Here is a 26718-nt window from a genome sequence, read left to right as displayed (position 1 = left end):
TCCATTAAGATTTTGAATCAGAAATGTGTGCTAGTTTCTTGCTTAATACAAATATCTCAGGCCAATATTCTGTAAGAACTGTAAGCTGTATTTATGCACTGCTATTCTAGGCTTAACCACTATCAAACTTTCTACTTCTTTGTCACCAAACATTTCCATTGTTATCTAAGACTGTGGCTTTCACTAATGTTTTCTCAGTCTTAAATTTGTGGACAGAGATTATTAAGGATTACACTGCATGGATTAACATCAAATGGTTAACAATGTGTAAAGATTTATACTATAACACGGACAACAGAATCAAAGTCAGTAGGAATGGGTTATTGATGTATCAGAAAATGCTTTCCAGAGGAAGGAAGTAGGGACATGTTCTGGTCATTCTTTCTTCCCCCTATCTTAACATAGTCCATAAGTAGTTTGTATCTATAGATGAATAATCCCGTGCTACAGACAATTGTATGATAAACTTCCTTATCAATGATAAGCATATCTTATCTTATATATAGAAATTAAGTAGTAGTATTACCAAGATCTCACAGTGAGATTTTTTTATAACTAAAAGTATGCCTTTTTTAAAAATTTCTTTTCAAGTTTTTATTTAAATTCTAGCTAGTTAACATATTGTATAATATTGGTTTCAGGAGTAGAATTTAGTGATTCATCACTTATAATAGTGTTTTTTTTTAAGATTTTATTTATTTATTTGACAGAGAGAGAGAGAGATCACAAGTAGGCAGAGAGACAGGCAGAGAGGCGGGGGAAGCAGGCTCCCCACTGAGCAGAGAGCCGGATGTGGGGCTTGATCCCAGGACCCTGAGACCATGACCTGAGCCGAAGGCAGAGGTTTAATCCACTGAGCCACCCAGGTGCCCCTATAATAGTGGTTTTAATAGAAACTAGCTCCAACAACTATTTTCTAGCAGAAAAAAAGAGCTGTAAACAAATACTCTTAAATGAAGTAAAATAGCAAAATATTTGGCTCTCTCTCTCTCTATATATATATATATATATACATACACACACATACCTATATACACACATGTATATAAACTCATCTTGTGCTCTGTGTGGTTTATTGGACATTTTTATACCGTTTAAGGGGCCATGGGTAGTAAACAGTAAACATGTTCTGAGCTAAAATTATTCAGTCATTGTCTATGAATTGTGAAAGCTTGCTTGTCTAGTTGTTGCTGTATGAGCTCAGGATTGCTGTCGGATGATAATCTCTGTCTTACCCGTGGGTATTCCCTGCCTCACCTTGGAGAATAGAGGAGTCCCTCTAGTCAAGTACATGCCCTTTTCAGGGTCCTTCATTTTTACAAGAGGAGGTCCGCTCCCTCCCAGGGCAATTGCCTACTGAAGCGCAAAGTGCTGCATTGAACTCCCACAGTAAAGCAACCGTACTCAAGGTCCTTTCCAAGAGTATAATTGACCTGACTGTCTTTCAGTAAGATTCAAAAGCTTGGCCGAGATAAATAATAGTCATAAAGGACTGCATAAAGATGATATTATCCACCCATTCATCTAGATACGTATTTCCAAACACACTTTTTAAAATAGCAGGCTACTTTTATCCAATGGGATTTTACACCCTGCCTGATAAATAAAATGGATTAAAAGAAGAGTCTACCCCAGGAGAGTCTCCTTTGACCAAGGTGAAACCCTGATATCTTCCAAGGAACTCATAGCTCTGCAATGAAAAATTTGAAAACGATTGCTCCAATCTGGGCTTGCAAGCTCAGTTGTCCTTAAGGGCTCTCTCAGGTAAATGTAAATGACGCCGTGTCTCAGATACGAAGATAGTAGTGAGGGAAATCTATACACATATAAATCTATACATATATATGTATAGATTTCCCTCACTACTTTCCCTATTTTATATTATATATATAAAATATGAAACAAAAATCATATTTGAATAAATGATTTAGGGAAATATATATATTCTTGGTGTGTGTGTGTGTGTGTGTGTACACGTTGGAAGAAAACTGACGGAACTATAATCTAGGACAATTATTTAATCTCTCTGAGGAACTGCTCCCATTTTAAAAACAGGAATAGTATTATTTAACAAATAAGTTTGTTGGGTATTTAAATGAGACTGTGCATATGAAATACTTATCAGAGTGCCTGGCACATAATCGGCCTCAATAACTGTTACATAGTAATACTTATTTTATAGCTAGAAGAATATATGCCAGGAGGAGAGCTAATGAAAATCATCAATTATGTTTTGGGAATTGATAGCTTTATTTTTCACTTTATAACTCCATCCTTTATTTGCTGAGCTATTGTGAAATCAATTACATACATCATTACATTTCATCTCTAGGTACTTCCAATGTACATCTTTGCAAAAACAGCACTCACACACCTAAGATAACATTACCACGTCTGAAAATAAAGATTCCCTCCAGTCATCCAATACTCCGCCCACTGTCAAATTTTGCTATTTGTCCCCCAAAAGTCTTTTATGGTATGTTTGCTCAATAAACAATTTTAAATGGGGAATAATTTACCAGGTTGCGTACTATATAATCTAAACATCATTTGGGCATTTCGAAGCAATTAATTTTATATGAGTTGGCTAGTAGAACAAGACAAATGTTAGGCAAACGGAAAGGGCAAGGAAAAGACCTGGCTTGAACAGTCTGTTACATCCGAGCGGACAGCCAGGGCGTGCTGTTCATGGCAACTGGTGTTTTCTCAGTTGGACTCCAATGTCATGGGATAAAGTCACGCTATTCATGTTGGCAAGTGATATGGCGATGAACAATAATACAAACCTAAAAATCGTCAGTATAGAACAGAGAATTCACTACCGTTTCCATAGAAAGAAACTGGTCCGACAGATTACGCATATAATTGTGCAGCTGGAGGATTTTGCCTTTCGTGTCATGAAGTTCCAGTGTCGTGGATATATTCAGTTTGTGAACGCATTCAAACAAACGGGATATTTCCCATGAGGACAAAAATTGAGAAGCACAGAAAGCAAAGAATTTACTTTTTAAAAGTTAGTTTACTGATATTTTCTGTGAAGTTGACTGACAATTAAACTGAAAACACTTAAGTATCAGGAAGATACATTAATGAAAAGGAAAGATGGTTTGGTAAAGTGAACATGGTTCAAAATTTAGATGCTCTGTTAGAAAATTGGTACGGCAAAAAGGTTATTCTTTGCTTTTCAAAAGTGCTAATTACCTTGATTTTTTAGCTGTTGATGTGTATTTCCACAACTTATGGCTCTGTACTTTGTGAGAGACTCATAGCAATCAGAGAAAAACTAAACAAGAATGAAATTGCTTTTATTTTATCCAGCCTGAGGTTTTCCAGACATATATGCTGGTTCATTAATTGGGGTGAATTGTAAATTTCTGATCTTTGAAGTTAAGGCTAAATCTGTTAGTCACCTCTTTCCCTCTCCTATCTCCCAATCTCTCTCTCACACAGACACATAGACACACACACACACACACACACACACACACACACACACCACACACACAGAGTCACATTCACACACTCCTTGCAAAATTTTTTTAAAAGATTTTATTTATTTATTTGAAGGAGAGAGCACAAGCAGGGGGAAGGAGCAGAGGGAGAAGCAGACTCTCTGCTGTGACAGGGAGCCAGACTTGGGGCTGAATTCCAGAATCCAGAGATGATGACCTGAGCCAAAGGCAGATGGTTAACTAGACTGAGCCACCCAGGTGCCCCTGCATTATGCTTTTTAGAAATAATTTGACGACTTCAAGAATCATCAGTGTGATTTATGCTATCACATGAAACAATGGATTTATTAAGAGTTTGGGAAGATGAGATTATGCTGAGTGAAATAAGTCAAGCAGAGAGAGTCAATTATCATATGGTTTCACTTACTTGTGGAGCATAAGGAATAACACAGAAGACATTGGGAGAAGGAGAGAAGTGTGGGGGAAATTGGAGGGGGAGAAAAACCATGAGATACTGTGAACTCTGAGAAACAACCTGAGGGTTTTGGAGGGGAGGAGGGTGGGAGGTTGGGTGAGCCTGGTGGTAGGTTTTAAGGAGGGCACATATTGCATGGAACACTGGGTGTGGTGCATAAACAAGGAATCTTGGAACACTGAAAAAAATTAAATAAAAAAAGATTAAAAAAAAAGAGTTTGGGAAGATGGAATTAAGTCAGATATTTTAATCATTCCTTCTTAGTGTCCTTCCTTGTCTTCGCTGCTCCATGTTTTCTCATTCTAAACATTCTTTCCGAGTGATTGCATTCATTATGTCTCAACTATGTTAGGTTTTCTTATTCAAAGTATATTAGTTTAGGAAATATAATCAAGCACCTGCTATACATTAGGCACTTTTTTAGGCACTAGAGATACAATAGCAAACAAGACAAAGACTTCTATCCTCGTGGAGTTCACATTCTAGAGAGAGAATAACCAAAATAAACAAGGGAAATGTGTAATATGCAGTGAAGAAAAATGAAGTCAAGAAAGAAAAAAGGGAGTTCTGGTGAGGTGGGAGTGGGGGAGGTATCACAATTATCTATAGGGTAGGTAGTGAAAGGCTCTTATTATGTCAGATGCCCTGTTATGGGGCTGTATTTACTAGAGGAGAGGGAAGGTTTATAGTTTTTTTTTTTTTTTTAAGATTTTGTATTTTTAGGCTTACAACAAAATTGAGAGGAAGGTACAGAAATTTCCCATGTCCTGCACACACATACATAGCTTTCATTATTCAACATCACTCACCAGAGAGATACATTTTTTTTAACTAACTATGATGTACATGGACACATTATTATCACCTAAAGTCCATAGTCAGTATTGGAGTTGAGGTTTGGTTTTGTACATACTATGGGTTTGCAAAAAACATATAATGACACGTATTCACCCTTATAGTATGTACAGAGTAGTTTCACGCACCCCAAACCCTTGGTGCTCTGCCTGTTCATCTCTCCTTCCCCTCAACTCCTGGGCACCATTGGTTTTTTTACAGTCTCCATACTTTTGCCTTTTTCAGAATGTCATAGAGTTGAAATCATATAGTATGTATCATTTTCAGATTGATTTCTTTGACTTAGTTATATTCATTTAAGGTTTCTCCATGTTTCTTTTAATGGTTTGATTGTTCATTTCTTTTGGGCACTGAATAATATTTCGTTGTGTGGATATGCTAGTTTATTTGCCCATTTATGAACTAAAGGACATTCTGGTTGTTTCCAAGTAGAACTGAACAAGTTATGAATGAGTAAAGCTGTTATAAACATGTATGTGTACGTTTTGTGCAGACATAAACTTCCAACTCCTTTAAAATATACCAAGGAATGCAATTGCTGGATCATATGGTAAGAGTATGTTGGGTTTTGTAAGAAACCACTGAACTATCTTCCAAAATAGCTTTACAATTTTGCTTACCTGCCAGCAGTGTGTGAGAGTTCCTGCTTCCCCACATCTTTGTCAGCATTTTGTGTTGTCAGTGTTGTAGATTTTGGCTATTTTAATACATATGTAGTAGTATCTCATTATTGTTTTAATTTGCATTTCCTTGATGACATATGATATGAAGTATATTATGCTTACTTATGTATTTGCTTATATGCTTATTTGCCATCTGTAGGTCTTCTTTGATGAGGTGTCTGTCAAGGTCTGTGGTTCATTTTGGATCCATTTGTTTGCTTTCTTATTGTTAAGTTTTGAGAGTTCTTTGTATATTGTGCATAACAGTCCCTTATCAGATGTGTCTTTTGCAGGTATTTCCCCTAATCTGCGGCTTGTCTTCTCATTCTCTTGACATTGCCTTTCACGGAGCAGAAGTTTTTAATTTTAATGAAGTCTAGCTTATCAGTTATTTCTTTTATGAATCATGTCTTTGTTATATCTAAAAAGGCATTACCATACCCAATGTCATCGAAATTTTCTTCTTTGTTATCTTCTAGGAGTTTTATGGTTTTGAGTTCTACATTTAGATCCGTGATCCATTTTGGATTAGATGGTAAAGGGTGTATGGTCTGTGTCTAGATTTCAGCTTTTGTATGTGGATGTCCAATTATTCCAGCACCATTTGTTGAAGAGACTGTCTTTGCTTTATTGTATCACTTTTGCTCTTTTGTCAAAGGTCAACTGCCTACATTTATGAAGGTGTATTTCTGGGTTCTCTGTTATGTTCCATTGATCTATTTGTCCATTTTTTTCCACCAATACCACTGTCTTGATTACTGCAGCTTTATAGTAAGTCTCAAAATCAGGTATCATCAGTCCTCCAACTTCATTCTTCTCCTTTAATATTGTGTTGGCTATCCTGGGCAGTTCATAATGTTTTATATTAAGACTCAAATGGGCCAGACTCAGTTTTGACCAGCTAGGATGAGAAGTCAGTTGGCCTAGCTGAGTTGAGGCCACGTAGGATGTTACTGCCATAGCCAACCAAGCTCTGACCAGGGATGCTGCAGTAGATGTAAGGGAGAAATAATCAGATTCTGAAGACATTTTGAATGTAGAACCAACAGAATATGGATATGACAAAAAGAGAATTACCAAATTGTCATCCAGAGTTTTGTCCAAAGTTTTTATTGAAAATTGAACATTTTGTCTGGGAAACTATGATAGTAGAGTTACAATTGAGATACGAGGTTTAAAGAGTTTAAAAGGAGCAGGTTGTGCACATGTGTGTACATGGTGTGTGTGTGTGTGTGTGTGTGTGTGCATGTGCCTGTGTATGTTACAGATAGGAATAATCAAAAGGCATTTTGAGGTGCATATTAAACATTCAAATGGTGATGTTGAATAGAAAATCTTGACCATAAGAGACTGGGGTTCAGGGGTGAATTCCTGGGTAGAGATATCAATTTAGGGATTTTCAGCGTAGTAGCTCAAGCCAGGAGACTGGATGAGATCACTAAGTAAGTGAGGGTAGAGAGAGGGGAGTTTCAATGTATAAGATATAAGACTCTGCATTCTTAAAAGATTGGAAATAGGATAAGAAAACAGCAAAGGAGATGAAGAAGGAGAACTCACTAGAATAAGAGGAAAACCAAGAAAGGATGATGACTTGGAAACCAACTGCTTAAAGTACTTTAAAAAAAAACAGAATGATATATGGGATAAAATGCTATTAATAGGTCAAGTAAAATGATGGCTAATAATTACCTTTGGATTTTGGGAATATGGGGTAATTGGTGACTTAGCAAAAGCTGCTATGTTGTAGTGTTTGAAAGATAGGAAAAATAATGGTGTGTTCATCTATAGAGTGATAGAGTCCAGTAGAGAGAGAAAGGTGAAGGATGAGAGACACATGAAAATTTCTAGATTAACATCCTTGAGTAGGTGAAGGGAGACAAAACCCAGTATGCAAGTAAAAGATTTGGCTTTAGCTAAGAGCAAAGGTGAATCATCCACAGTAGCAGAAAAAAAATGAAAGGGCACAGATGTGGAGAGTTCAGCGTATATAGTAGTGCAAGCACGTAAATAGAATCTTTAGATTGTTTCATTTAATGAAGCAATGTCATTGGCCTATAGTAATGGGGGGGGGTTGATGTGAAGGTTTTGAGGAGAGAAAATAGGTCTAGACATGTTATCCAGGAAAGTGGATTAGTAAATGGACTAGAGAAATATAAGATTTTAGCAGAACCACATTAGAGACACACTAGGGACATGCAATCAATTTAAAGTGATTGTGGTCTCCATGTGCTATTGCCACCATTGGGTCACATGAGCTCAGGCCAAGAGCTTGCTGAGAGCTGGTGTTTGGGTTTTGCTAAGCATCACAGAGGAAGAGAGGGGGATGATTATAGTAATTGGTCATGGAATTTAAGCTGGTGAATTGATTGAATAAAGTGAAGTGAGAAGAAGGTAGGAGTCTGTGAAAATGTAGTAAAATCAGAGGCTTTTTCCTGGGGTCAAAAGATTGAGTTGAAGTACATATTAGTTTCCTATTGCTGTAGCAAATCACCACAAATTTAAAAGTTCAAAACAGCACAAATTTATTATTTTACAACCTTAAATGTGAGAAGTTTGAACTATGTCTCATTCGCTAAAATCGGGGAGACGGCAAGGTTGAGCTTCTCTCTGAAGGCTGCACAGAAGAATCTCCCCTCCCCCCAGCTTCTAGAGACTGCTCCCATTCCTTGGCTCATGCCTCCTTATGTCTTTAAAGCCAGCAATGTCTATTTGTGCCTTTATCAAGATACCATCTCTTTGGCTCTAACTTTTCTGCCTCCCTCTTCACCATTTAAGTACCCTTGAGATTACATTGGGCCAATCTAGATAATACAGAATAATTTACATGTTTTAAGCTTAGCTCTTTAGTAGTCTCAATTCCAGCTAAAACTTCCATTCCTCCTTGCCATGTAACATAGCAGGGGTTAGGACACTGATTTCTTTGAGGGCCATTACTCTGCCTACCACAGACTATTAAAAGTAGTGAGCAGGAATAATGGATGGAGATGAGAGGAAACATATATAAAGAAAGAGGTCCTTGGAGAGTAGGCAGCTTCAAATTGTTATGTGGTAACGAGAAGCTCTAGAGGGTGACCAGGGAAAGAGCCAACTTCAGCGGAGAAGAGTAGTCTAAAGATCTGAGAGACTAGAATATGGAAATGATCAAGAGTTATTCAAATGCCCTTGACATTATGATATAACCAACTTGAGAGTCAGTTTTAGGGATCCATGGGATAAATAGTGAATCGGTGAGGGGGAGTGATCCACTGTGGTAGATTTTATCATTGTTTAGCAAATACTAGCTTTGGCCATGTAACTTGCTTTGGCCAGAGGAAGGTAGAGATGAGTGAAAGTGTGTCAGTTCTGAGCAAAGACTTTAAGAGGCATTACAAGTTTAAGGAAAATCAAACTCAGTGTTAGCGCTTTCAAGGGAATCAAGGTTCACAGAGAAGACCTGTAATTTTATTAGTGCAAGAAGGTGAAGGGAAAGTTTAAAGAAGCTGAGGATATAGGGGAATTTGCTAACGATTGTGCACAGCAACATTCCACAGCACAGTGGTGAGATTTCTGCTTTGATTTCTGTCTCATTTTCAGGTGTTTGTTTCCCACTGTCTAGTAAACATCTCAGTATGACAAATCCAGGCATCTCAAGCTCAAAATAGCTGAGACCCAATTCACTATTCCCCCCTACACAAAATTCTTCTCTGAGAACATCTTTCTTTTCTTTCAAGCTGGAGATCTGAGGCCTCCTTGATTCTCCCATTTCCTTTATTTCTCACAAGGAGAGGGAGAGTGAGTGCCCAGATTCTGTCTATTATACTTTTAAGGTGTTTCCCAAACTGGTCTCCATTTTTCCATCCTCATGACTGCTGACTTAAAACATACCTTGTTTTCATTACTTGTGTGAAATATTAGAAGAATTTTTGAAAATGCCTTTATGTCTTTAGTCTCATCTCTAATTAGCCAGCTTATCTAGTGAAAGAATATGAATTCTGGAGTCAAATATTTCTTGGGTTGCATACTGGCTTTGAGACTTATGGTGGGAGCAGAGGAAAGATAATTAAAGCTTTATAATTTTAAACTTTCCTCACCTGTCAAAATGGGACACAATAAAATTACCTACTTTACAAGCGTGTTCCTAGAGTTAAATGAAATAGCACCTAGGTAATTTATGGTGCTAACTGATGTCCAATTAATGTAAATTTCCTTCTTCTTCTTATATTTCTAGAATAATCTTTCTATACTGTAAATGTGATTGTGTTATTCTACTGTGAAAAAACATCTCAGATTCTTTCTGAGTACAGAATGGAAAAGAAATCTCTACCATGACATAAAAGGACTTCAATTATTTGGCCCTCTTATATATTTTTCTTTCTCATCATTGGCCACAGCTGGTGGCCCTAAGTTATAAAAAGTCTGTTGTTGCTAAACCCACATCGCTCAATTTTTAAGTAGTGCAGCATCGTGGAAATGGGCTAAGGCAGGAACTGCTAGTTGCTCATCAAAAATCCATTTTCTTTCTTTTTTGTAGCAGAGACTTATAGCTGTAATCACTATCTGTGTTATCTTGCTCCTTGCATTCTTTATGTTTCAATCTTTTGCATTAAGATGGGGCCATGTCTCTGAGTGCTGGGTAGCAGAATTCACATAGAAATGATATATACCATTTCCCTTCCTGGCTCTTAAAGTCTTACATAATCCTCCATGCTCACTTTCTTTTCCTTCACCTGCAGGCCAGATGTGGACAGTACATGGGGGATTTTAAGCCTCCAAGGTATGGCAAAGACTTGAAATGACAGAAGTTTGGATCTGCAAATGATTACATGAGGCATTGTTTTCCTTCAACCTACATTGGATGTGATGCAAACAAAAAAGAAGCTTTTGGAGGGGGGTGATAATCCATTGACACCTATTATTGATTCTAATAACTGTTAGCCTACTAGACAGAGGGTGTGGGGGGATGTTGCTCTAAAAAAACCTGAAGCATGTGTCCATGGTTCGGTGGCTGGGAAATGAGCTACAAAGGGGCAGATGTAACAGGATGACAGGTGAGGTTCAGCAAAATACTTGTTAAAAATGTAATATGATAACTAGAAAGGTAGACCTCAAGCCTGCTAATATTATCTCTATGAAAAGAAGTTGCTAAACAAAACATTGTATAGGAGTATTGGTTACTTCTGTGTGAGTCTGGTTAGGCACTGCAAGATAGAGAAGAGCTCAGAAAATGGTTGTCCTACTTGTTGCAAAAAAAGCTGTAGGAGTCATTTGGCCTTATTTAGGCAGACAAGTCAACTGATTCTGAACTCCAAATGGTTAAGAGATATAAAAGATGAGATTGAAAAAAGGCTTTGAGTACTGACAACCCAGTGAGACTTTGCAGTTGAAGTGAGTTACTCAATCCCATAACCAAAGAAAATTAAAGGTTATCCTCCCATTTGGGCCCTACTGCTCCACCTGGTGTCAAGGTAACACATTAAGCTGAGACATAGGGTTTAAGGGTGAGCAAGTACAGAAATAAAGCAAGGTCTAGGAAAGTACTCTGAGTATGGTTGCAGGTTTATGAAAGTAACTAGATGTAAATGAAACAGAAACCTACCACTAAGTTCTTGAAGGACTGCTATTGTCAATGAAACAATGTCCATGAATAAAGTCTTTGAATGTTGAAACTATTAAATACATCTCAGGCCACCAGGTTTACTACAAGAAAAAAATGTGTGAGCTGTGAAATCTGGACACAGGACACACCCAAATGATGACTTTTTTTTTTTTTTCCCCTGTGAAAAATGACGGAGAATGGAGAACCTTTTAATGGAGTGAGTCAGGGCACATGGACAACAACAGAAAATGAAGAGCTCCTGAGTTCCTTCCAGAAGGTGGAAATAGGGTAGAATTTAGGAAACTTTACCAGGAAAAGAACCTTTATTTACCATGTCAGCCCAAAAGGTTCAGAGTCTCTGCAAATGACTGCTTTTATTCTTCCTCTCTTCAAATGGATATAAATACTGTAATTATTCTGCCCCTGCTCTATACTGTATATATAACATATATATATATATATATACTGTATATATAACTATATATACACACACACACATATATATACACACATATATGTGTATATATTACATATATTACATACATATATATATATAGTGCATCAAAACAAATGTATCTTCTTAGTACATAACATCACCAGGAACAACATTTGCACTTAGAGACTGCACATCTCCTGGAGATTCTAGACTCTGAGCTCCAGATGGTGATTGGATGAGATTTTGGCTGTCTTCTTTTGGGGAGGTGACAATGGCATTCTATGCATGGAAATCACAAGGTATCTTCAGAATACAAGAGGGTCAAAGACCCATTAGTTTTTCACAAATACTTATTTTATTTGGCAGGCAACTAGACATTACTTCGCAGGCATTTCATAGATGGGAATAAATGATTAGTTAATGATTAATTTCTGCTCACAGGATCATGGGTAGAAGGGATGTCCACCACTTGCTGACCTGGCCCCTGACATGATTCTCTCTCCCTTTGCCTTCTGGTCGCTGTTAAGGGTCAGGAGGAAGCCTTAAGGGTCTGGAGATATGGTCTCACTATTATGTGGAAGAAAACAGTCCTTGAATGAAGGCATTCGGCGAGGCGTTCTTGACAACCCTCCTTGTATGGGTTTGCAAGAAGCAAACATTTACATTATACTTTTATAGTGACAGGTCACTGAGGTTTTGTTTTTCTCCAGAAAAATTAGCCTTCCCTGCCAAGCCGACTTCTCTCCTTCTCCCTCTGCCCCTCCGGCTCAAGCTCGCTCTCTCTCTCAAATAAATAAATAAATCTTAAAAAAAAAAAAGTCTTGAATTCCAGAAGGTGACACTGGAGTACGGTTTCCAGCTTCCCTTAGTGTTAATTGTGGCCATATGGCTGACCAAGCTGTAGCAAATGGAATATGAACAGATGTGTAGTGTGCCATTTCTGGGCTGGCAGATAGAACCCTTCAAGATCTCTCATCCTATTGTTGGTTGAAGGCAGAAAGTAATCATGCCTTAGAAAACAGCAGAGACTATCAAGGAAGGAGCCTTGGTTTCTGAATCACTGCATGGAGAAAAGCCACATGTCAACCAGGAACATCTGTTTTATATGAAGGAGAGGTAGCCTTTGTTTTTATTTATATACACTTGACTCTCTTTGTAATAGCATTTAGAATTTACCCTAAGTAATAAACGGGCCATCTTCCTTTACATCTTCTCTGCTTGCCCATTTAGTCAGTTTGGGATGCCTTTCCCTGGCTTCACCTGAAAACTTCCATTCAACCTTCAAAACACATTTCAAATCTCAACTCTTCTTTAAAGTTTTCTTAATTCTCTAGGCAGTTATTTATCCTCTACAACAAGATAATCAAGAATTTTCTATGTCTCTATGATCATGTTTATGATTGTGTTTATGATTATCAATTTGCACATCAACCTTTCCTTCCTGACCATTAAGCCATAAAGGGAAGGAGCTTGTATTTCTCTGTTTCTACCATGCTTTACACACAGTAGAGGAGACATGGTTTTCAAATGAATGAAATCATTTTATTTGAGATACATTTTCATCTTAAGTGGTCAAAGCTACTGACATGTTTAACACTGAATATATATTGAATTAATATCAAACTAAACAATATAGTTTAACAGTAAACCTCACTAAAACAGGTTCAGTTTCGGAACAAATAGAGCAAATTATCTATGTCCATTTCAGTATATTAAAATGCTAATAATACTGTGACCCTCATGGAAGAGAATAGAGAATGCTAGAAGAGACTTTTCTTCCCACTAACCTCAGGTTAAGAAGGGATTTTAATTATTCCTACACTAATTTATTAATTATCCACAAAGCTGGACATCTGAGTGCTCTGTCTCTGTTAATAAGAGTTTCAGACACTTCTCAGGCATATGCTGTGCATGCGTTCTTCAAATGCTGTCAATCTAGACTTTTGCAGAGTTTTCTCATCACTTTCTTCAAGGTCTTTTATGACTGATTAGAAATATTTTTTCCATCAAATAAATTCCAAGTGTGAGAGAAAGCCATTTTGGGGAAAGGTAATTATATTTGATTTCAGATCCAGTATAAACAAAGGAAAACAATGTATATGCAAATCTCAATTTCTATTTGATTGGTTCACGTATGACTTACTTCTGTGATTTCTACAAGTTTCCTCCTTTAAAATTTACCTTAATAGTTAAAAAAATTGACTATCAAGGATACGAATCAGATGTACTTCATACAGAGAAGTGACAGAATTCTTAAAAAGTTTTATTTTTCTATTATAATGCATTGTATAAATGTAGTGACAGGGCCATAGAATGAAAAGAAATGGCTCATTTGCTTCAGGTAGAAAATAACCTTGGAGAAAATGTTGTCTTCAGATCAATTCTATTTATACATAAGAATTTATTCCTGGATATGATAAGGGTTGATCACCAAAAAACAACCAAGGTGGACCAAAATGCCAGGAGCTTAACAATCAGGGCCCTTATTTTACTCTCCTCATGTTGGTCTGTATAGACTTTCTTAGTTCAGGAAATAAAGCTCTTATTTAGTATTCTCTTATAGATTACCTTTAAGTACAGCCCCAGGTTTTTTATGTATTTGTGAAAATGAACAAGCTAACGGATATCTGACACTATTTACACCAAGTTGCCTCTATTCTTTGTATCTATGATTAACTTCTTATAAGATACAACTATTGAGTTTCACATGGTATTTTGAAATGTCATCATTTTAAGCCAAAATAAGCTTAAAGGGAGATTAGCTGAGTCATACACTTATTAGAATAAAACAATAAAGCATACATCTAGAATTACAATTTCCCAGAGTATTACTGCTTATTGTTAGTGATTGAATATGTAGGGAATTTAAGCACTGGAGTGAAAAAGAGTATAATACTTGGTATTAAAGCCATCAGATGTAGATGAATGAGAAACCTTTACATTGTTTCTCCCCTTTTTCCTTAGAAAGGATTACCAAGGAATTAGAAAGAACTGACCACCCTTGGTTGTTTTATGTTTGTTTCTACACAAAATCTTATTGCTGTGGGCAAGCTATACCATGATGCCCAAATGTAGGGCACAAAAGATAGCAATGTAAGAAACATAAGGTTATTATTTTTATTTTTTGCTATGTTAAAGTGGCTTTAAAAACTAATAGAACAGAAATCATAGTAATACTTGCATTGAACATAAAAACACACTATTTCTGGCTCAAAGGAGTCAATGCACTAACTATCTAGGTTTTGAATAATATCCTCTATACCTTATACCAGACAAAATAGAAAAGTGTTAGTGTCTTTTTCTACTTGTAAGAGGAATGGCAAAGAATTGTTATGAATTTTCTGATTCAAGATAGGAATCTGGATGGGGTAAAGTCGGTATGAAATTCCTTAGTCTAGAATTCACATTTTTTTTTTATCTTAATAACTTGATGTACTCAAGGTTTCAAAATATTTTAACTTGTGATCTTTCCTATCACAATAATTCTGGCCTTCCCGTTCTCCCATCTATCTCTTGTCATTATGAAATGAACAGTAGTAACTACAAACCTAACAATTCTTAAACTCAACTCTTTATTTCTTTATTTCAACTCTTGATTTCCATCTGCTCCCCCACCCCCAGCAAAGACCTTGACCTGCAACTTAACTGCTTTCCCTTAGTATATAGCACCACATTTTGCTCAAGAACTCAAGCCATGGTTCAGTCCTCCTCCTCTTTTTATTTATCCTTCTTTAACTCAGCCAGTCACTTGAAAAAGCCTTCTCTATCTCCTAAATATCTCTCACTCACACTCTCTCCATTTCATTCTTACTGTCATACATCATGTTTGATCTTGTTATCCCTTTTTTAGAACTAACCTCTGAACTGAGCTTCCTATGCCTGGTCTCTCTCTTTTCTAATTTTACCTCTTCCTTTCCCTCAAATTTGTGTTTCTGAAACAAATTTAATCTTGTCACTATTCTGAATGAAAAACTCTATTAAGTCCTTATTATATGTATGATAACTAATCATTTCTTAACTTGGCTTATGAGGTCCTTTAGAAGGTAGCTCCACACCACCTTTCTTAAGCCACTCCCTACCATCACCTTATGTTCCCGCCCAGAATGGGATCCCCACTATCCTAAGGACCTATCTTCCTCATCCATGCATTTGGTGACCTCCTTCCTAGAATGAGAGATTAGAGAGGCAGTATCTCTCAGCGTTGAGAGCCATGGATTTTAGAATCAAGTTAAACAGGTCTGGAGTGTCTGCTCTGCAGTTTGTGATCCATGAGGCCTGGTCAAGTGACCTAAAATTACTAAGCCCGAGCCCCAGTTTCTCATATATAAAATAGGGATAATAATAACTGCTTTTCATGGTTGACATGAAGACTATATCCACTTGCTTATATAAAGTGCTTAGCACAAGGCCTGGGAGATAGCAGATGCCCAATAATAGCAGTTGTTATTCCATCTACTGCTCAGGCTGCTGTTCCTACTGGGGGAGTTATTTTTGGCTTTAGCTGCTAACACTTTTTGAAATTCTCAGTGACTTTTTTTCCCCTGAAAGGGTGCTTATTAGAAGTAACTGAAAAACATTTTTAATTCTTATAAAATGAGTGATCAACTTTTTGAAACTATTCTGGTCAAAAGATGTGATTTGATTATAAAATATTATTCTGTTACTCCAGTTTGGGTGATTGACCTTGAAAGCAATTTGGACATATGAGTTAAAAAGTGTTTGGAGAAATATCAGCAGCATAGAATAGTCGTATGGTTAGGATGACCATGTAATTAATTATCCAGTCACTTTACAGAATGAAAGAGACATTATTGATAATCATGCCAAGACTAGAGGAATAAACAAGGACAGTCCCTCTCCCCAAAGTGACCTTAATTCAATGGATTTTTTTTTCCTGAAGGAGAGGCAATTTTTGGATTGTAGAAAATTAAAAATCTAGCATCAAATATTGCCTCAATGCCATATAATCAAATAATCTATTACTTAACATAAAAACCCCACCCAAATCAGTCATTGTCCTTTGGATAAAGTCAAATTTACCTTTGTCAGGTTTTGTAATATATGTGATATATGTAAACAAAACCCATTAAAAAGGTAATTTGTCAGATTAACAATTCCTTGACAATTTAATTTTGATGAGGGAGAAGAGTAATTTGAACAATTTCTTAAATGTGGTAAGGACAAATAGCCCATATGTAAGATATAATATATCCAGCTACCAATAAGCTTCTTTGGGTTATTGAGACAATAGAGAAATTTGGTGATTTTCTTTAATATGTGCATAATGCCACGAAGACATCTGTTAAGTTAAAGGCATACTGAGTGTTCCTTGAAAGAAGTGAAATGACGGGTATGAAAATCCTAAATAAGCATAGTGTTGAAAGGTTGTCATCACCACTGGGGATATCCCAAAGAAGAATCCTCTTTTCTCTTTGACGTTTAGTTCCTTATGCCTTTCACAGCTTTTTCCAATAAAGTTGACACAAAAATTGTTTCCCCAGTTTGCTTAGCTGGCAATCAGTCATCTGCACTTCAACAGGGATACAAAATTAGAGGAAAGTGCTTTATCTGCTAAAGGAACATATTTCTGAGAGTATTTACCTGCGGAGAATCTCACATGCATTTTAATAAGTTGGGACTGTAAATCTCCTACTTTTAAAAAAAATTATTATTATCACTGGCTTTATTGCATGCCCATTAGGTGCTTACTATGTGTAGAATACTTTACTAAGCACTAACGTTATAAAAGTTGTAAACAAAAAGGCATACTGAGTGTTCCTTGAAAGAAGTGAAATGACGGGTATGAAAATCCTAAATAAGGATACTGATGGAATGGCATACTGGCATATTGATGGAATGCCATAATGGCATACTGATGGAATGCCACTGGTTTGGGTCTTAATGTGCCCCCATATGTGCCTCTGAAATCCACTTAAAATCTACCTAAGGAGGGGGCTGATATTTCTGGGAAGGCCATATTACTTAGAACCATTGACTATCACTGAAACAAACTGGTCAGAAGTTGGCAAATACACATAAATTCTGTCTAAATATGACAAATTCATCCAAAAACATTTGTTGAGAATGTACAGTACATCCAGTATTACTGAAAATGTGGTAGACAGAACAATCAAAAGAACACTAAAGTTTTTGTTCTCATACTGCTTATTTTCTAATGTATGTTTGGAGAATGGACAGTGTATTATATGCATCATGTTATATGTCAAATAGTGAAAAGTATTCTGTAGAAAACTAAAGCAGAACAAGGATGCTAGGGTACATCTGGGGATACTATTTTTTATAAAGTAGACCTAAAGGTCATGCTGATGTGTTATTTGTGCAGACTCATGGAGGAAGGGTAGGAGCTGAGGATAGATGGGAGAAGAGAATTCTAGGTAAAGAAAATTCCAACTGTAAAGGCCCTAAGTCAAGAGTGTTCTTGGTGTTATCAAAGATTAGTAAGTGGGGTTAGAGCTCAATGAATGATAAAGAGAGTATAACGGTAAGAGAGTTTAGAAGAGACTGAACATGGAAAACCTTTAAGGCCATGCTGAGGATTTTGAACTTTGTTGTGTGAAATGCAGAGCTGTTGAGAGTTTACAGTAGATGGGTGGCATGGTCTGATTTCCGTTTTAAAGGATTATACTGGCTGCTATGTGGAGTATGGCTATAAGAAGGACAAAGTTGAAGAGCAGGATATGAGACATGAATTTACCAGAATATTTAAGGTGAGAGATGACACGGTTTGGATTGTGTGGAAATAGTCAATATGGGTGAGCAGCTTTGAATCCTAGAAGTATTTTAAAGATAGAGTTGACAGAATTTGCAGATGTCGGCTGTGGGTAATAAAGATAAAGATTGCTTTTGCATATTTAGGCCTGAACAACTGGTAAAAATCAAGTTGTCATTTATTAAGATAGAAAGGACTACTGAGGAAGCAGATGTATGCGTGTGTGCTCATCATTTCACAATATATGTAAATCAAACCATCATGCTGTACACCTTAAACTTAAAAAGTGATGTATGTCAATTATTTACTAATAGAACTGGAAAAAAAAAAGGTTTGCTTTCAGACATACTGAACTTGGGATTCTCATTAGATAGACAAGTCCAGGTTTTGAGTAGGAGCTGGGTATGTCAGTTTGCAGTTCACCGAAAATTCAGTGCTAGAGGATAAATTTGGGAGTCAGCAACTAGATGAAATTTAAAGCCCTGAATGTGAATGATATCATCTTGGACATGAGTGGAGATAGAGATATTTAAGCCCTGATTTGGGGGGCATTCTAAGATCAAGAGGATGAGCTAGGGATGCAGCAGGAATGAGGTTGAGAAAAAGTGCCAGTGAACTGGGCATAAGAAGCAAGACTGGTATTCTGTGGCAAAATAGAGAACATGTTTCCAGAAGGAAGGACGGATCACTTATTTCAAAGTGCTAATAGATGTGGCAATGACCATCAGATGTGGTAACATGGAGATCAGTGGTAAGTGTGACAAGCTGTGATGTGATGGCAGGACAAGATTCAACTGGGTAGAGTCAGTAGTGTCCTGGGGGAGACTGCAGGATGATTTCAATCATGGACAATGTAAAGATTGTCTCAGATTTATTGAGAGCTTAGGATATCTAGGTATTTCTCTAAGGATTTTATATCCATTAACTTTCTACAAGAAAGGTATGACTATTTTCCACAGTTCATAGGAAAACTTGAGTTAAAAGAAAAGCTAAGTAACTTTAATAATAATACATAGTAGGGGAGACAAGATGGCGGGAAAGTAGGAGGAGGCGCCCTTTCAACCTGTACCCTAAAGTGAGCTGATTACCTTCCAAAGAACTCCGATCACCCACAAAATCAGCCTGAGATCAGAATTATACACGTCTGGATCTCTACAGGGGCAGAAGACACCAGTGGGCAGGTAAAGAGGAGTGGAAACGTCGGACTGATATCGGAAGATAAACAAAAGGGGGAGGGAGCCACCAGTGGTGACCAATTGGAAAGTAATACCCCAATATAAGAGTGCCCAGCATCTGGGGACCAGCATTAACTTGGAGACTGGTTGAAAGCATGCAAAGAGAGCAAAGGATCATGGGGGGTGGGGGGGATTGTGGGAATCCGGCAGCTAGGGACAGGGGCTTAAGTCCCGGGATCCAGGACAGCCTCCCGTGGAGCTGAGCCAGAGAGAGTGCGGCGGAGAAACCAGGTCTTGGTCCCTGAGCCACCAGTGCGCCCGAGAACGCGTGGGGTCCGGCTCCTGTGAGTGTCTGGGACCCTCACCAGACGGCAGAATGTGGAGCCCTGGTAACAGAGCCTGAGACACGCGCGCCCCTCAGCCTCCCCTGACAGAAGTGCATGAAGGCCCAGCCTGGCGCTCTTAGACCCATGCCATTCCACCAGAGCCTGAGACGCATGCGCAACCCTCCCCCTCCCCTGAGAGAGGTGCGTGCAAGCCGGGCGCTCTTAGACCCAGAAAGACCAGGCACTCCCAGCCCGGGCCAGCGGGAAAATCTCAGTGTGCAATCACTGCTTGGAACCTCTCTGGCAGTCTGGAGCTGCCCAGACAGCCGCCGAGGCCATGGTTTTGGGTACAAGCAGAAGATCCTGCGTCCCCAGGGACCGCAACTCGGAACCTGCTCTGCCGGCGGGCAAGGGGGAATTTATTTGGGCACTGCAGCACCCACAGGAGAGCAGACTGAAGCTTCTCTCTGAGAGGGGGGTCAGGGTGCAGTTTGCTTTCCTCTAAACCTACAAAAACCATCAAAGCGGTCAAGGCGAGAGGAAAAAAAAAAAAGTGAACAAACATAAAAACCTCCAGATAACAAAAACCTGAAAAAACCGGTTTCCTCAGAGCCCACCCCCTTGAGGGGGGCGGGAGGACTTAACTCAGGGAACATCATTGACTGAAAACCCACGTGGCAGGCCCCTCCCCCAGAAAACCAACCAGGAAAAAAAAAAAAAAAGATGACAAGAGAACAACCACCACTGATTCATAGGACAACTTTTATTTTTAATTCGTTCCCACTATTCTGGCTCATTTTTTTTTTTAAATTATACAGATAATTTTTTAACCTGTTTACCATCACAGTGAGATGTCCAGTACATCAAATTCCATAATAACCTTCTAACCTGAACTTTTTGATACATACACCCACCTGTGTTTTTCTTTTGCATTTCTATTTTTTAAATTTCTTTTTTTTTTAATTTTAGCTTAGTTTAGTCTAGCTTATTCCTTTTTAAATTTTATTTTATAATATTCATATAGAGTTAAACTTCAAGGTAATCCCCTTTCCCCAATCAATGCTACCCCTATAGGTAAACCAATTTTTAATCCCCATTTATCTTAGGAAAGTTGAGTCCTTTAACAAAGATATCAAGATACATCCAGGAAGAATCAAAACAACCTTCCTCACCCACACTGAGAATTTATAACCACTCTCCCATCTTTTTCTTCCACCAGTATTTCTGTGTTTTTGTGTTTGTCCTGATAGTATATAAATCTTACACTTGGGGTTCTTTTTGACGAGGTTTTTCCTTTATTTGCTTATATATATATATTTTTTTTCTCTTGTAATATACTTTTATCAGTCTTTTTGTTTGTCTGTTTTTGTTTGTATACTTCATAAATCTTACCTTGGGGCACATTTGGGCTGAACCTTCTCTTTTATCTTCCCTTTCTTTCCTGTCTCTCTCTCTCTATCTTTTTTTCTTTTCCTTTTCTTTTTTCTCTCGTTTGGGTGGGGAATCCTGATTGCTCAGAAGCATTCCAGGGTGCACCATGACTGCACCACAGTCGATACATCCGGCTCATCTGCTGTTCAGTCATCTCTCACCATAATGACTAGGGGGAGGAATGCCCAACAGAAGAAAAATACAGAGGATGGGCCTTCTGCAACAGAGCTAATGGCTATCAACATCGACAATATGTCAGAAAGAGAATTCAGGCTAACAATTATCCAGGCAATAGCTAGGTTGGAGAAAGCCATGGATGACCAAACGGAATTGATTAGGGCCGATCTGAAAGCTACCAGAGATGATGTTTACAATGTTAGGGCAGAGCTGAAAGCTACCAGGGATGAGGTTCACAATGCTCTCAATGAGTTCCAATCTAATCTAAATTCTCTCAAAGCTAGGGTGACCAAGACAGAAGATAGAATTAGTGATCTGGAGGACAAACAGATAGAGAGAAAGGATCAGGAGGAAGCCTGGAACAAACGGAAGCCACGAAAACAGAATCAGGGAAATAAATAATGCCATGAAACGTTCCAACATCAGAATTATTGGAATCCCTGAAGGGGAGGAGAAAGAAAGAAGTCTAGAAGATATAGTGGAACAAGTTCTTCATGAAAATTTTCCCAATCTCGTGAATGGAGCCAGCGCTCACGTACTAGAGGCCAAACGGTCTCCACCCAAGATTATAGATTCCAGAAAAACATCAAGGCACCTGATAGTCAAATTGAGGAATCATAATTGTAGATATAATCTCTTGAAAGCCGCTAGGACAAAGAGGCTCCTTACTTACAGAGGAAAGCCCATCAGAATAACATCAGACCTGTCCACAGAGACCTGGCAAGCCAGAAAGGGCTGGCAAAATATATTCAGGGCACTAAATGAGAAGAACATGCAGCCAAGAATACTTTATCCAGCAAGACTGACATTCAAAATGGATGGAGAGATAAAGAGTTTCCAAGACCGGCAAGGCTTAAAAGACTATGCAACCACCAAGCCGACACTGCAGGAAATATTAAGGGGGGGGGTTCTATAAAAGAGGAAAAATCCTAAGAATAGCATTGAACAGAAATATAGAGACGGTCTACAGAAAGAAAGACTTCAAAGGTAACATGATGTCAATAAAAACGTATCTATCAATAATCACTCTCAATGTGAATGGCCTAAATGCACCCATAAAATGGCACAGGGTTGCAGATTGGATAAAACGATAGGACCCATCCATATGTTGTCTACAAGAGACCCATTTTAAACCTAAAGATACACCCAGACTGAAAGTGAAGGGATGGAGAAGCATCTTTCATGCCAATGGGCCTCAAAAGAAGGCCGGGGTAGCAATTCTCATATCAGAAAATTTAGCTTTTAAACTAAAGACTGTAGTCAGAGATACAGAAGGATACTACATCATTCTTAAAGGGAGTATCCACCAAGATGATCTAACAATTGTAAATATCTATGCCCCCAATATGGGAGCAGCCAATTACATAAGAAAACTGTTAATCAAGATAAAGAGTCATATTGATATGAAGACATTAATAGTAGGATATCTTAACATGCCTCTCTCAGAAATAGACAGATCATCAAAGCAGAAAATCAATAAAGAAACAAGAGCATTGAATGACACATTGGACCAGATGGACCTCATAGATATATACAGAACATTCCACCCTAAAACAACAGAATACTCATTCTTCTCAAGTGCACATGGAACATTCTCAAGAATAGACCACATACTGGGTCATAAATCAGGACTCAACTGATATTAAAAGACTGAGATTATTCCCTGCATATTCTCAGATCACAATGCTTTGAAACTGGAGCTCAATCACAAGGAAAAGTTCGGAAGGAACTCAAACACCTGGAAGCTAAAGACCACCTAGCTTAAGAATGCTTGGATCAACAAGGAGATCAAAGAAGAACTGAAACAATTCATGGAAACCAATGAGAATGAAGACACTTCGGTCCAAAACCTATGGGATACAGCAAAGGCGGTCCTAAGGGGGAAATACATAGCCTTGCAAGCATCCCTCAAAAAAAACTGAAAAATCCAGAACACACCCGCTGTCTCTACACCTTAAAGAACTGGAGAATAAACAACAAATCAAACCAACTCCACACATAAGAAGGGAAATAATCAAGATTAGAGCTGATATCAATGAGGTAGAAACCAGAGATACAGTAGAACGTATCAATGAAACTAGAAGCTGGTTTTTCGAAAGAATCAATAAGATCGATAAACCATTGGCCACACTAATCCAAAAGAAAAGAGAGAAAGCCCAAATTAATAAAATCATGAATGAAAAGGGAGAGATCACAACTAACACCAAGGAAGTAGAAACAATCATCAGAAGTTATTATCAACAGTTATATGCCAATAAGCTAAGCAACCTAGATGAAATGGATGCATTCCTGGAAAACTATAAACTTCCAAAATTGAACCAGGAAGAAATTGACAACCTGAATAGACCGATATCTAGTAACGAGATTGAAGCAGTGATCAAAAACCTCCCAAAAAACAAGAGCCCAGGACCTGATGGATTCCCTGGGGAATTCTACCAAACTTTCAAAGAAGAAATAACACCTATTCTCCTGAAGGTGTTTCAAAAAATTGAAGCAGAAGGAAAACTTCCAGACTCTTTCTATGAAGCCAGCATTACCCTGATCCTCAAGCCAGGCAAAGACCCTACCAAAAAGGAGAATTTCAGACCAATATCACTGATGAATATCGATGCTAAGATTCTCAACAAGATCCTAGCAAACAGGATCCAACAGCACATTAAAAAGATTATCTACCATGACCAGGTGGGATTCATCCCTGGGTTACAAGGATAGTTCAACATTCGCAAATCAATCAATGTGATAGAACAAATCAATAAGAGAAGAGAGAAGAACCACATGGTCCTCTTAATTGATGCAGAAAAGGCATTTGACAAAGTCCAGCATCTGTTACTGATTAAAACACTTCAAGGTTCAACATAGTATTAGAAGTCCTAGCAACAGCAATCAGACAACAAAGAGAAATAAAAGGTATCCAAATTGGCAATGAAGAAGTCAAACTCTCTCTCTTCGCAGATGACATGATTCTTCATATGGAAAACCCAAAGGACTCCACCCCCAAACTACTAGAACTCATACAACAATTCAGCAACGTGGCAGAATACAAAGTCAATGTACAGAAATCAGTGGCTTTCTTATACACTAACAATGAAAATACAGAAAGAGAAATTAGAGAATAGATTCCATTTGCTATAGCACCAAGAACCATAAGATACCTGGGAATAAACCTAACCAAAGAGGTAAAGGATCTGTACTCGAGGAACTACAGAACACTCATGAAAGAAATCCAAGAAGACACAAAAAGATGGAAGACCATTCCATGCTCTTGGATTAGAAGAATAAACACTGTTAAAATGTCTATACTGCCTAGAGCAATCTATACTTTTAATGCCATTCTGATCAAAATTCCACCGGTATTTTTCAAAGAGCTGGAGCAAATAATCCTAAAATTTGTATGGAATCAGAAGAGACCCCGAATCGCTAAGGAAATGTTGAAAAACAAAAATAAAACTGGGGGCATCACGTTACCTGATTTCAAGCTTTACTACAAAGCTGTGACCACCAAGACAGCATGGTACTGGCATAAAAACAGACACATAGACCAGTGGAACAGAGTAGAGAGCCCAGATATGGACCCTCAACTCTATGGGCAAATAATCTTCGACAAAACAGGAAAAAATATACAGTGGAAAAAAGACAGTCTCTTCAATAAATGGTGCTGGGAAAACTGGACAGCTCTATGTAGAAGAATGAAACTTGACCATTCTCTTACACCGTACACAAAGATAAACTCAAAATGGATAAAAGACCTCAACCTGAGAGAGGAATCCATCAGAATCCTAGAGGAGAGCATAGGCAGTAACTTCTTCGATATCAGCCACAGCAACTTCTTTCAAGATATGTCTCCAAAGGCAAAGGAAACAAAAGCAAAAATGAACTTTTGGGACTTCATCAAAATCAAAAGCTTCTGCACAGCAAAGGAAACAGTCAAGAAAACAAAGAGGCAGCCCACGGAATGGGAGAAGATATTTGCAAATGACAGTACAGACAAAGGGTTGATATCCAGAATCTATAAAGAACTCCTCAAACTCAACACACACAAAACAGACAATCATATAAAAAAATGGGCAGAAGATATAAACAGACATTTCTCCAATGAAGACATACAAATGGCTATCAGACACATGAAAAAATGTCCATCATCACTAGCCATCAGGGAGATTCAAATTAAAACCACATTGAGATACCAGCTTACACCAGTTAGAATGGCCAAAATTAGCAAGACAGGAAACAACATGTGTTGGAGGGGATGTGGAGAAAGGGGAACCCTCTTACACTGTTGGTGGGAATGCAAGTTGGTGCAGCCACTTTGGAGAACAGTGTGGAGATTCCTCAGGAAATTAAAAATAGAGCAATTGCACTAATGGGTATTTACTCCAAAGATACAGATGTAGTGAAAAGAAGGGCCATCTGTACCCCAATGTTTATAGCAGCAATGGCCACGGCCGTCAAACTGTGGAAAGAACCAAGATGCCCTTCAACGGACGAATGGATAAGGAAGATGTGGTCCATATACACTATGGAGTATTATGCCTCCATCAGGAAGGATGAATACCCAACTTTTGTATCAACATGGACGGGACTGGAAGAGATTATGCTGAGTGAAATAAGTCAAGCAGAAAGAGCCAATTATCATATGGTTTCACTTATTTGTGGAGCATAACAAATAGCATAGAGGACAAGGGGAGAAGGAGGGGAGAAGGGAGTTGAGGGAAATTGGAAGGGGAGGTGAACCATGAGAGACTATGGACTCTGAAAAACAATCTGAGGGTTTTGAAGGGGCGGGGGGTGGGAGGTTGGGGGAACCAGGTGGTGGGTATTGGAGAGGGCACGGATTGCATGGAGCACTGGGTGTGGTGCAAAAACAATGAATACTGTTACGCTGAAAATAAATTAAAAAAAATAAAAAAAAAGCAATTGCAAAAAAAAAAAATAAAGTCTATAGCTTACAAGAGACAAAAAAAAAAAAAATAATAATACATAGTAAGTGGTGAGGATGGGATTTGTAACCCAAGGAGTGTGGATCCAGCAATCTGACTCTTAATCCTTGTTATGTCAGAGAAATCACTACAATAAGTTCCATAATTTCCTAATGCAAAGACTACAACAATTAAATGTGCCATTTCATGAATAATTTTGATAAAGATACATTCCAGTTTAGATGAAGGTACTAACACTTGACATCTTATAGCTTCCTGCTTTCTCCTTTTGAAAATAAAATAGTAAAACTTTTCTAACTTAAATTAATTAGAAAAGAGGACCAGAGAGTACACTGAAAATATTTATTGTATGATTACTGTATGCCATGCGCAGTAGATACCAAATAACATGACAAAGTTGTTGTTCACCCTAAAATTATGGTGTACCAATTAACAGTTAAACAATTAAATTGTTTTAATGGCTTAAAATTAAAGCCAGAACCAATTA

This window comes from Lontra canadensis, unplaced genomic scaffold (genome assembly GCF_010015895.1).
Source record: "Lontra canadensis isolate GAN:19392208 unplaced genomic scaffold, GSC_riverotter_1.0 scaffold1, whole genome shotgun sequence".
Classification (NCBI taxonomy): domain Eukaryota; kingdom Metazoa; phylum Chordata; class Mammalia; order Carnivora; family Mustelidae; genus Lontra; species Lontra canadensis.
This window is presented reverse-complemented; position numbering follows the sequence as displayed.